This window comes from Lipotes vexillifer, unplaced genomic scaffold (assembly GCF_000442215.2).
Source record: "Lipotes vexillifer unplaced genomic scaffold, Lipotes_vexillifer_v1.1 scaffold1029, whole genome shotgun sequence".
Classification (NCBI taxonomy): Eukaryota; Metazoa; Chordata; class Mammalia; order Artiodactyla; family Lipotidae; genus Lipotes; species Lipotes vexillifer.
In genome coordinates, this window is record NW_006789305.1 from 312993 (window position 1) to 326456 (window position 13464).

The 13464-nt window shown below is 34.3% G+C and overlaps 1 protein-coding gene across 2 annotated transcripts in view; it reads left to right on the plus strand.

The window, feature by feature from the left end:
• The window catches only part of MAGI3 (membrane associated guanylate kinase, WW and PDZ domain containing 3), a 265324-nt gene that overhangs the window by 139801 nt on the left and 112059 nt on the right, over positions 1-13464 (plus strand). The window lies entirely within an intron of this gene.

Sequence of the window (13464 nt, forward strand, 5' to 3'; positions counted from 1 at the left end):
TGCCTTCTCTCTCTTTTGTGTGTGTGTATGTGTGATTTTTTTAGGTAAATTACTTAAAAGCAAGTGGCACGCATCATGCTACTCATGATACTTTAGCATATATCTCCTAAAAATAAGGACATTTTCTTGCATAATCACAATAGCATTTTTATACTCAAGAAATGTAAGATGAAAGAAGTACTTAATGTACAGGCTATGTTCAGATTTCCCCAGTTGCTCCAAAAATGTCCTTTTTAGTGTTTTTCTTTTCCTTTTCTTTCTCTCATTCTTTTTGAAAATCTAGGGTCCAAACAAGAATCACATTTGCTTTACTAGTCCTGACTCTTCAGACTGTTAATTTGAAGCAATCTTCCTGCCCGTTTTTCTCTTTTCTTTTTCTTCTCTCTTTTTTTTTTTTCTTTTCATGACACTGACATTTCTGAAGAGTCAAGGGCAATTGCTTTGTAAAATGTTCTTTTGAAAACTGCATATAGAGATTAAAAGATAGCAGATTTTGTTAAGCTATATTTTCTCTATAGTTTTCACTTAACTATTATAGTTCAAAGTTTTGAGAAGATAAATGAATAATGGAGATCATTTGAGTAATGTGGAAGATTATTAAAAATAAAATATTTTGAGTAGAATATTCCAGAAGATAAGATTTATTAGATTTATAAAGGAAAAGAAATAGGATTAGACCAAGAAGGTTGTTTTATTTGATGAAGGCTTTAAGTTGTTCTATTGCATTTTGTTTATTCTTCAGTATTCTGAGCTTTCGTTTTCATTACATTGTCCCTGTTCTCCTAAATGCTCGCAGTTTAGGGAGTGAGACAGACAAGTAATAGACTGTTATAGTGCAGTTTGATAAAGCATATGGGTGTGTATATTTGATAAAATTATTACAGGGCCCTAAGGAATTAAATACTATCTGAATAATAACTAAGGCAACTAAGAGTTGGGTGATCAGGAGCTCTCCAAAGAAATGACATCCATGCACAGACATGAATGTAGATGTAAAGGTTATATAAGAAATAGCCAGACGAGGGGTTGGAGGAAAAGTGTTCATTTAGAAAAACTGACATTTGAGGAATATAAGAATTACAGTGGTGATGGAGTATGGAGAGGGAGCCTCAGAGGAATTGAGGCTGGAAATGAGGCTGAAGAGGAAAGCTGGACACTCTATAAACCACATTAAGAGATTTGAATGCTATTCTGAGTTCAGTTGGAAACCATTAAGATTATGTATGAAAGCAGAGGTGTGATGTAATCAGCTTTGTACAATACATTGGAGAACAGGGCTGGTAGCAGGATAAGAAGCCATTGACTTCACCAGGCAAAAGATGATGGTGACCTCGATTAGGACAGTGGTCATTAAAATGGAGAGAATTGAATGAGTTTGAGAAATATTTGGAAGATGAAATCAATAATATTTGGTGAACGAGGGGAAGGTATAGTGTATTAGTTAAAGAAACCAGACTCTAGAGCCAAAATATCTGGGTTCAAATCCTAATTCTGCCACTTAGTAGCTTTGTGAACTTTGGCAAATTCCTAAACTTCTCTGTGTCTGATTTCCTCATTTGTAAAATGAGAAGAAACACAATACTTATCTCATAGGATTGTATGAGGATTAAATGAATTAATTTATGTACAGGGCATAGAATGGTGCCAGGTATATAGTTAGTAATATGTGTTAACTACTATAGTAATTATTGTTGCAATTTTTTAGTAGTATTATTAATTTGATATGTCATTGAAGGGTGAGAAGAACCAGGATTGATGCCTAGGTTTCTAATTTGGCTGCTGAGGCAAATTATGGTAGATATTTTTATAGGGGAGGAGGGATGATGAGGAATTCCCATTTGGGCTTGCTGTTTTTGAGGAACGTTGGGGACACCCGGGTGAAAACACTTAGTAGGCAGAAGAGTTTGCAAGTAGGGGAAAAGATATGAGTTGGGATATCCTTTGGGGAATTATGAGAATATAAGTGATCATTAGAGAAGTTGTGGGAGTAGATGAGAGCACCCCAGTGAAGAGCATGTTAAATAGGGAGGAAAGGGCATAAAGACTGTGTTATCTTTAAGAATGTATTATTTAGGCCATAAGCCAAGGTGTAAGACTTGGTGCCAAGTGGAGGGTTTAAAAGGCTTTCAGCGTTCAGTACAACTTCATTTACATTAACTTGGGCTTCAGAGGACTTTGAGCTGAGGTGAAGTGGCCGTCAGGTGGAAGAAAATTCTTCCTCCATTGAGAAAATCTAGAACTGTAGAGAAGTCGATTTGCCTAAGGTAAGGAAGATGTTTCTGACTGCTGTTTTACTTCTGACCGAGGGAAATAAAAGATATGAGATTGACTCCTAATTGGCACAATGACAGAAAACATAGAATTTGTTTTTATGTCTTCTTGTGAATTATGTGCCCTATTGAAGTACATATTGCTAGGATTAGTTAATTCTGTGTTTACTAAAGAATTCTCTATTTTTTCAACTTTTTGTTATGAAAATTTTCAAACCTACAAAAAGACTTGAAAGGAATAGGATAATGAATACCCATGTAATGTTACCATCACCTAGAATTCAATACTCACCTTTGAGTGAATGTAGATGTTTAGCCAAACCATTTCAAAGTAAATTGCAAACTTTATGATACCTCATTCCTGATATTTAGCATGTATTTCCTGTTATACCTTGTAATATTATACCTTTCAATACCATTATCACATGTAAGAAAATTAACAATAATTTCTTAATATCACTTACTATTCAGGCCATATTGAGATTAGCTGATTATCTCAATGTTTTATAGACTTTTTTTTTTTCCTTCCTAAAAAGAATCCAGTCAAGGTTCACGTGTTACCTTTGGGTGTTATACCTCTTTAGTCTCTTTTATTCTAGAACTTTTTCTTTTTTTTGGAGGGGAACATTTACTTTTTTAAGAAACCAGAATGTTCTAAATACTATATTTGTCTGATTGTTTCCTCATAGCATCATTTATCTTGTTCCTTTATTCTTTGTAATTCCTGTAAACTGGAAAGTAGGTCTAAAGGCTTTGTGTAATCAGACAAAAATTTTTGGCAAGAATATGTCATAGGTGGTACTGTATACTTCATACTGTATTGTATCGGAGGATGTCACACTGTTAGCAATACTAAGTTTGATATTTTCTATGTAATAATATAATTTTCCCATTTAAATTAGCAAGTAATCTGTGAGGTAATTATTTCATTGATAATACTATCATTCCTTCTATACCTATTAGCTGGCATTCTTAGGTAAAGAACTTTTCCTCTTCTGCTGGAGATAAACAGTTCTTTCCCCAAAAGGCAGGATAAATGCTTAATTCTTTACTTTTAATGAGAAGTTTTGAGGACAGGAAGTTTGGTGTTATAGTCCCCTCCACTGGTTACAGATGAAATCCCTTTTTTCTCTCTTTTTAGAGCAGTATTATGGACTCACAGATTTTTGTTTATTCAATTTGTTACAATCAGTTATAACTGTTATTCTTTTTAATGCTTAAATTCTCTCAAATGGCTGGTGAGAGACTCTCAAAGTTGGCTCTAGTGCCCTTTTGACAGCCCTTCATTATTTTTTCCCTTACTTTCTAGAAAAACATAATGACCTAGGCTCACTTATATTTTCCCTGTCCCAGATCTGGAACTGGTCATTTCTCCAAGAAGCCTTGGTTCCTTTTAATGGAGAAGGGGATTTAGAAAGCAAGATAGAAGCATTAGAGATGTTCATTACTTTTGGAATGTCATTGCCTCTAGTGGATATAATTAGGATGTGTATATATACACATATTTATTCTAACTATGTTTATATATGCATATATATTTTTAAGTTATGGCTTCATGTTGATATCTATACAAATTTAGCACTACCATTTTAAAATTGTAGCTTTTACCTTCTATTGAACATCTTGGTTTCTAATAACATTTACATAATTACCTATTTGTTTTATCCTATAGTGCAAATAAAATAGGTTCAAAATTATAAAAACTAATATTAATATCACAACCATTATGTGAAGTTTAAGATTTCTTTGCAGTTTTATTATCCTTAGAATATATCCCAGTAAGGATGCTAGTCAGAGTACTGTGTTCAAAAGTGACTTGAAATATTTTTTTGTCTTCATGTGGTTATATTACCAATTTGATAGGCGATTAAGTTCATTTATTTCCATTTGTTTTCAATGTTAAGATTTAGATTTTTTAATTTAGTTTTATTCTCTTGAATGTATAAAACACTTGTATGGTTCAAAAGTCAAACTGTATTAAAAAGTATACTTTTGTTTTGATTTTCTATGTCTACCCCTTACCTCAGTCCTTTCACCACGTCCATCATAGGTAACTATTTTTATTAATTTCTGGTTTTGCCTCCCACTGTTTATGTTTGTTATTATATAATTGTCCCCATTTTTTCTTCCACACTGTTTGTATCATTTTGTACCCCACAGGGACATAGCTAGTATATTTGAGCCTAGAGCAGGTAATTTTTTTAATACACCCCTCTTTTATATGATAAGATTATTTTCAGAAATGACCATGAAATAAAATATAATGATAGAAACAAAATATATACATTAAGTATTTCCTTTTATTGAACATTTGAATAGACAATCATACTGGTAAAAATAAATTTTAAAATAAAGAGTACATTACAGAAAATGTTTGCTAAAATATCTCTTGATATTCATCTTGAATTTTTATTATATTTGGTTAAAAATTTAAAAAAAACTCCTGAAGTTTTTCTTTTTCTACAAAGTTAAGAGAAAATGATGGAATGATAGTGAACAGTAACACTATTTGATCTGCTAGTTAATAACCAGGCATTCAAATAAACATTGCCCTTTTGGTTTCTTCTAGTAATGTAAGAGTAGCATCTTTTGTTGTCTCTCCTAGGTTTCTTCAGAATTTGATTCTTTTTTCTATGTAAGTGTCCATTTCCTTATGTTTTATTGTTGTATAATGAATGACCTTAACCACAGTTTCCGTGCATTGTTCTTTAACTGTTTTTAAAGCTCTGTGTTTTACTAGTCATTGTTCAAGGCTAATTCTGGCTGTCTGCAAGTATTTTTGTGTCTGATTAACTCATCTAAAACTTCCCACCAGAAAAAAAGATAACCTAGAAAAGAGAAATAGCATACAGCTGTCATTGTTTATTTTGAATCTATTGCTTAAATGCAGGAGTATGTAGTGTAACACAGGGGCTAGAGGCGAAGTGTGCTCAAATGGAGTTTGAACCATTTCAAAACATTACAGACTTAACTTCTGAAATGAATGTGTAGAACTGAGTCCATGTATATCAGGGGCCAAACTGGGAGTTCTCCAAATTAACTTCCATGTAAAGTTCAGTGTTTAAGAAATAAGTAATAAAAGTGTCGAATTTGAAGCTTACATACATGTTATTAAAACTCAACAACAACCGCAACAATTATTTGGAATTTGGAACAATGAGAGATTTTTTTCAGAGAGCATTTTATTGCTGACATTTAGAAAAATTGCCATCACATGATGATAAGGAGCAGATCAAGCTTTAGTTTTAGTTCATAAATTCTCTGTGGACAGTGTACTTCCTTATTGTGGGCACCTGGCATGGTCTGTTTACATCACCCCCCCCTCTTGGTATACTACTACTGCACCCACCAACAATTTATACAAATGCCTGTTTCTTCACAACCTCACCAACGGTGTTGAATGTTTCATTAGTCTGATGGGTGAGAAGAGGTATCTATGTTGTTTTAATTAGCATTTATAATATTATGAGTGAAGTTGAATATCTTTTTCTGTGTTTACAGGTCATTGCATTTCTTTTTCTGTGAACTGTCTAGTCATTAAGTTTTGCCATTTTTTTCTAGTGGTTTTTCCTCCTCCCTTTTCAATTTGTAAAAGAAGTTACATTTTAACAAAAGTTGTCTTGGAAAAAGAAAAAGGAGAAAGCAGGGCACTATCACTGACTAAATTATCCTTTTGGGAAGCCTTAATATATAACATTATATTAACAGAAATCCCTGTTCCCCCTTCGAGATGGCTGATGCATATTGCAGCCATATTGAGGAACTAAAACAACCTCCTATGTTTAATCTGATAAATCTATGACTGGTGAAGCAATGTTTTTCAAATTGGACTCAGCAGTTTATCTATTTTTGAACATTTGAATTCCTCATAAAATTTCTTTGAAGGTGGAATTCTGTTCTTACAACATTTTTTTAAACCTCTGCTATAAAGTAAGAGTTGTTATTTTAAATTTTATAATATAGCACTGTTCAATGACAGATATATAATTATAACCCAAACAATTAGTAATCATTAATTTAACAAACAAAATCAGTTAAATTGGTTCTTCACTGAATTGACTAGGTAATTTAATTAAAATTATTATCACATAAATATACCCTTACTGCTTAAAGATCATTCATACTTTGTAAGAAAAATTATGTACAGTATGTCATTTTTGTAGAGTCAACTATGAATCATTTTGTATCTCAGTTTTTCATTAAATTTTTATATTATAAATGCACACAGCTGCCCAGAAATAGAACTGAACATTAAACTTTATTTCCATGTCTGCAGATTCCCTTTCAGTCAGTATTAATATGTATATCTTTGTCTTTATATTTATAAATAAAATATACCTATGTTTTTGTGTTTGGGAGTTTTCTAGTTTTGTTTTGAATTGTAAAAATAGTAACATTTACGAAAAAACTTAAGACAGAGTAACCCATGATCTTATCACTAGCAAGTGTTTAATTTTTTGCCAATTTATCTTATTTTTTAAGATCTTATCTAAAATCCTCACATCTGACTCTTTAAAAGCCCTTGATAACTAAGAGTACTTTTTAATGGTGCTTTTTGTCATCTACTAGTCCCTCTTTTAAGTAGGATAGTCTTAAGAGCAGCAAAAGTGCTCTGTGGTTTTAATTTTATTTTTTTAAATTTTTTGGTTTTAATTTTAGATTTAAAATTTAACAAAGTATTATATGAAGTTTACTGAGGTTAAGGTACAAAATGAATCATATTTTTTCTTGAGAGTTTAATCCTAACTGTTTATTATAAAACTGCCTCAATAAAGAGTGGCATAGACATATATACACTACCAAATGTAAAATAGATAGCTAGTGGGAAGCAGCTTGCATAGCACAGGGAGATCAGCTCAGTGCTTTGTGACCACCTAGAGGGTCACATGGGGGTGATATGGGGATATATGTATACGTATAGCTGATTCACTTTGTTATACAACAGAAACTAACACACCACTGTAAAGCAATTATACTCCAATAAAGATGTTAAAAAAAATAAAAGTGCCTCATAATATCAGTAACAAGGTGATGTAATCATATAATATGTGAAGGTGTATGTTTTTGAGGAGCTACAAAGAATTGATGTTAGTCTTGAACTTACCACAAACTTTTTTCAACCCAATTGTGATTAATTTATCTTTCTCTGTGAGGCAGTAATTTCTGACTTTTCACCGTGAAAAATAAGGTAGTTTGGATTGTGCCTGCTTTCTGTATCTGTTGGTCTTGTTACCTTGCCTGTGTCTCTTATTTCTTTCTCATGTGTCACCTGTTTATTTTTTCGCAGTAATAATATTATATAGTATTTGCCTACAGCAGCTCTAAATTACAAGGCTTTCTTTAGCTTCAGTCACAGAGCTCCGGATTACTCCTTCCATTGTTTGCTGAAGAAAAGATAGAGGAAACAAAAATTTTTTTTAAACCACCACTACCACCACAACTCTGAAAAGACTTTTTGTCGTCAAACAGATGGAGCACAGATATCACTTCATGTCTTTCACCATGGAGTTATCATCTTAATCTCTCTTGATTTTGACTCTTTAAATAATATCTAGTCTTTCTTTGGGGAAACTTAGAGATTGCACCTCCACCCCAAAACCTACAGAATTTAAATTTGTGTTTTTATGATGCTGTTGTTTTTCTTTTCCTTCTTTGTTTTTTTTTTTTTTTTTGAGACATGGTTAACCTTTCAATTTCCAATTTCATTCCTTTAAAAATTTTCAGTTTTCTTCAACTGCACTCCTTGTTTATTAATTGTTTAGTTCATTCTTTTTTCCTTCAAGGACTCCTATCATTTGAAGTTTGCATTACAGCACTCTGCAAATCTGTGATCATTCATTTCCTGTCTTGGTTAATTTCTTATTATCAGTGTATGTTTCTTGAGTTGCCTCCTATTTCACCAATCCAATTTTCTGCTGCATTGATTCTTCTATTACTGCTTCTACTGCTAGTATTAATGGGTTTGTGGCTAAATTTATTCTGTGCTGGTCTTGGTATCCTCCAGCTGTTTTCCTTTGTAGTCCACAGTGTTGCCAGAATGACCCATCAAAAAAGAAGTCTGGCTATGTCATTCCCCTGGTAAAAATTTTAGTCACTTCTTCACTAGAGTCATGTTCTGACCCTTCAGTGAAACCTTCTGTTACCTGAGCTTCCTGCATCTCTCTCTAGTCTTATAATCCACCACCACCCTGCCACTGTACATTCTCTTCCCCTTGCCTGGAACGCCCTCCGTGGTCCTGAGTCATGTTCTGACCCTTCAGTGAAACCTTCTGTTACCTGAGCTTCCTGCATCTCTCTCTAGTCTTATAATCCACCACCACCCTGCCACTGTACATTCTCTTCCCCTTGCCTGGAACGCCCTCCGTGGTCCTGATCCCATGTGCCCCATCCATACTCCCAGCCTAGATTAACTGGTTTTCCCCACTAAACACAATTATTTATTTTCTCTTAGCTACATACTCTCATGCACCTTGTACATGCTTTTTCACTGGTTTTAGTAGTTATTTGCTTATACTTGTCTGTGACAGCCTAATACCAGGCCAGGTACTATGCTATGGTTTCTATAGCTTCAACACTAGTGCAGCGCCTGATGTTTTGTATTATTATCCTTCTGTCTTTTGGTTTTATTTTCTTTAAGGGAGAGGCTGGCCTCTATCATATAATCTTTCTATTCTTTTTTCTTTTTCACGGGAAATATTTTTAGTGGAGTCAGGCTATTTAATTGCTTTTTTCCAGTCTGTGTTTTCATGTACATAATTTACTAATCCTTAAGATGTGGTCTTACAGTAACTTATACTAAATCACATTATCCCTGGATCAGGGTTCAGGAACCAGTTCTGTGAGTGACCTGTTAAACACTCAGTCACTATTCATTTCATTAATCAAATTACAGGCTTAGGTCAACCAGGACTGACTTCTCTAGCCTAATTGTTCGGTCTCAAGCCTGGGTGGTGCTCCAGTTTTGACAATATGTTCCTAGTTATGCAGCCCTTAAGTCTGAAAGCCAGTTGTACAGTCAGGGTGGTCTTCCTCTCCTGTTTCTTCTGTTTTTGTTTTTTTGTTTGTTTACCTCTAAGATTATGTTGTGCTCTAATTCTTAAACACTTGAGAAAAAGGAAAAAAAAAAAGCTTTATAGAGTTCTAGAAAATGGTATGCTTTTGTTGTTGTTGTCGTCTTTAGCCTCTCAAACAATATAGAAAATTACAAAGCTGAGGGTAAAATACTTCAGCATCTTGCTACTCAGAGATAAGCATATTTTAGAATATATTTTTGCATAAATATATGTAAGAAAAATGTACCAATTTCATAAATGACATCCTGCACTAAATGCTCCCTTCTCCAACTCCCTCTATTTTACTCAACAACATCTTTAAACTCCATCATACCTCAGTAATTGAAGATATATTTCATCATTTATAATTTACTTACCAGTTACCTATAGTTGGACATTTAAATTCCTTATAAATAATGCTGTGATAAACATTCATCTTTTATGTTTTTTTACATTTTTGTGTGAATATAACTTCAGTAGAGCTCTTCTGCCAGAAGACATGCAAGTATATGTTGATAGATATTGCCATAATGCCTTTCAGAAAAGTTGTTCCAACTTACATCGCCCCACATCTCTGCCAAGGCCAGATATTTGTTGTGAGCTAAAGACTCCCAATTTACAGCTCTAAATTCAGATCTCTTGGTATTTTCACATGGTATCTGTTTCACTAGCATCTCAAATAACATACCCCAAACCTTACCCCGATTTTCTGCCTCAATTCCCAAACTTGTTTCTTCCTCTTTCTTTTTAAAAATTTTTAAAATTAATTAATTTTTTTGAGTGTTGGGTCTTCATTGCTGCGTGCGGGCTTTCTCTAATTGAGGCGAGCGGGGGCTGCTCTTTGCTGCGGTGCGCGGGCTTCTCATTGCGGGGGCTTCTCTTGTTGTGGAGCACCGGCTCTAGGCATGTGGGCTTCAGTAGTTGCAGCACGTGTGCTTGGTAGTTGTGGCTCGCAGGCTCTAGAGCACAGGCTCAGTAGTTGTGGCACATGGGCTTAGTTGCTCCGCAGCATGTGGGATCTTCCCGGACCAGGGCTTGAACCTGTGTCTCCTGCATTGGCAGGTGGATCCTTAACCTGCCAACCGTGCCACCAGGGAAGTCCATTTCTTCCCCTTTCTATGTCTTTTATTCAAATGGAACTTAAAGTTCCTGGTTATTCAAGTTAGAAGCCTGGAGTGATCTATTCTGTTGTCTCTTTTCCCCTGAATCTTCCTGTCAAATATATTACTAAGGCTAATGGATTCTATTCACAATTTCATGAATATCCAAATATGAGGAGGCCCTGTAGTTAAGCTTAAGCTATCCCACAATTTTATAAAAGACACTTTAAAAATATACATATCCTTTTGATTAAGCAGTATGAATGTAAACTTTTAGGGATAAAATCAGATTTCTACCTCTAAAATTTAATTTAATTACACATATATTTTAAATGAAATTTAGAAATACTACTTTTCCCACTATTTCTTGTAAAAAGTTTGTGCAAACTCTTCAACTTACACCTTTGGTATTGTGTCAACACTGGAATGAGTTACCTAACACGATTTCCTAGTTCACCTCCTCCTCTCTTCCATCTAAATTGTTTGAGATATTGTAGTTTTTAAATCTGTGTATAGTGCTGTCCTAGGCACAAGTAAAATTAGAGCAAAAAATTTTCCCTTCACTTTTGTTGTTGACATATATTTATGATCTCATAACCTAAGTATGGACTGAATTGCTTTTTTTCCAAAAGTGATCATTGAGGGAATTCCCTGGCGGTCCAGTGGTTAGGACTCCGCACTTTCACTGCCGAGGGCCTGGGTTCAGTCCCTGGTTGGGGAACTAAGATCCCACAAGTTGTGCGGCAGGGCCAAAAAATTTAAAAATTTAAAAAATAAAGGCACCTCTTCCCTTAAACAAACTAACAAACAACCTATCATTGAAAGGTTGCTTGACAGTGACATCTGCCACATGCAGCCGTGTAGTACCCCAAGGAAGAATGACTAAATCTTCTCATTTTATTTACTCCGCCCCCACCCCCCGTCACGTCTCCCCAGCAATTGTGTCAGATTGTCTCTTAAACAGTTGTTGGTTCAGGCTAACATGCTTTCTTCAGACAGTACTTTGTATTTTTTCAAAATAAAATAACTTATAAATCATTCTGTAATCTGAGACTTTGTAAGGTTCAAATATAAGACAACTTCCTCTTGTAAGGACAGTGTTTGGTATTGAAAAAACTTTATTTATATATGGGCATATACAGTGAATCTCAAATCCATCTGCTCCTCCATTCCCATTACTGATCTAAATCATCTCTCACCTGGACAGTGTCCCTCACATTTTTTTTTTTTAAATGTACTCATTACATATATTTGTCACCAACGCATCACAAGGAAGTCACAAAAAGTAGGCTTAGTTTAGTTCACAATATAGATCCTGTGAAAACACATTTCTCATTTGCTCTGCAGTTTACAATACCTATAAAAATTTAAAGCAGTTAAACAACATTTGAGATTACACTGGTTTAAAATTGTAATTCACACTTCAGAAACTTGTGAAATAAAAGACCATGATGGAGAAGGAGTAAGAAATTTGTAGAATTACCAAACTGTCACAGTACCATTTTCCTTTATGAAAGCATCTTAATAAAACAAACTAAAAGCTATGGAAAACACAAAAGTCAAATCAGAGATTTTGGTTTAGTTCTTTCCCTGAGTCTCTTGTTTTTAAAAAAAATCAAAGTAAGGCTGGTTCAAAACTGACCCATAAGGTCTTGCCTCCTCCATATGCTGCCATGAGGAATACATTTAAGGCAAGAGGCTATACACACAAATGGTCCCAGGGCTTTATTCAGATGCCAGTTTGGTTGTGGTACCACCACAGGGTTATCTGACCCGCTGCACATGGGCTTAAAGAGCTGTCAACGTTTTCTCTTGGCCTGTCATGATACAACACGTGAGACTAAATGCCAAATGAAGACAAAAGATTATGGTTATTAATAAATATTACAATTATAGATGGATTTGGACACTATGTACACCAAATCATGGTAATAACACAGAAACAAACACTTTTATCTTTTAAAAATCTTACTTAAACAAGGGTTGAGGGCAAGTCATTTTAAAGTTTTAAATCTCAGATGTTAAAAAACAAACAAACAAACAAAAACCTTTAAAAAAATCTAATTCATTAGATCCCCAAAAAACAAAGTAGAAAAAGTGATACATTGATGCTCGGAATTAGATGAGCATGCTAAGTGAAAAAAGTTGTTGTCTCCTTGTTCCGTAAAATTGGCCCCTATAGTGTTTCTACTTGATCATCTCATTGCATACACAGTATATTTGCAAGTGATCAAGCACTTCATTAAAAAAGCATATAATCAAATTAAGGATAAAAGGTTTGTTAGAATCTAAAAAATTATTTTTTACTTCAAATGTACCAGGTTACTTGCTGGGCTTCTACTATAAGGGCACTACGTAGTATGAATCATACTTTCCTAGTCAAATGTAGGAAAATATTTTGCACAGCCATGTTTTTACAGTCATTCTCAGAGCATCTCAAAGATAGGTTGCAAATTACTGCTGTATGTCTCCCTCTTGAAATCTCAATTGCAGACCAACGGCCAACATTTCAAAAGCTAATAATCATGCACTGTCTTAAAACTGAGGGGTGGAATTATGGCTCTAACCACCAAAATTACTGCTGCAAGTTATTTAATTTAGTAATATAAGCACCTCATTGCACAGGTGGGGAAAGTGAGGCACAAAAAGGTGTTTCTTCTGTTTTTTGTTTTTTTTAAAGAGAACTCTTGATGCTAGGTAACTTTGGGGTATAATGGAGACAAGGTTTGCATGAAATGTTATACTTAACTCACATGTCCTGTTTGCATCACAACACCTTAGTCTAACCTCTTGCAAACTCTTTAAAGCATGGACCTGGCAAATGCCACTGACCACCTGCCTTCTCTGACCAGGTGAAAAAGGCTAGCCAATGCTTGAGCAAAAAAAAAGAATACCACATATTGTTGTATTATATGTAATTAGCAAGGTTAGATTATGAAAATATTCCATAACTGAATTTCCATAACTCTCAAACATTCCACAAAATTCTCTAAGAACCTGTGGGAGAGTAGAGTACCTGGCAATCCTCTCTTAAACAGAAAT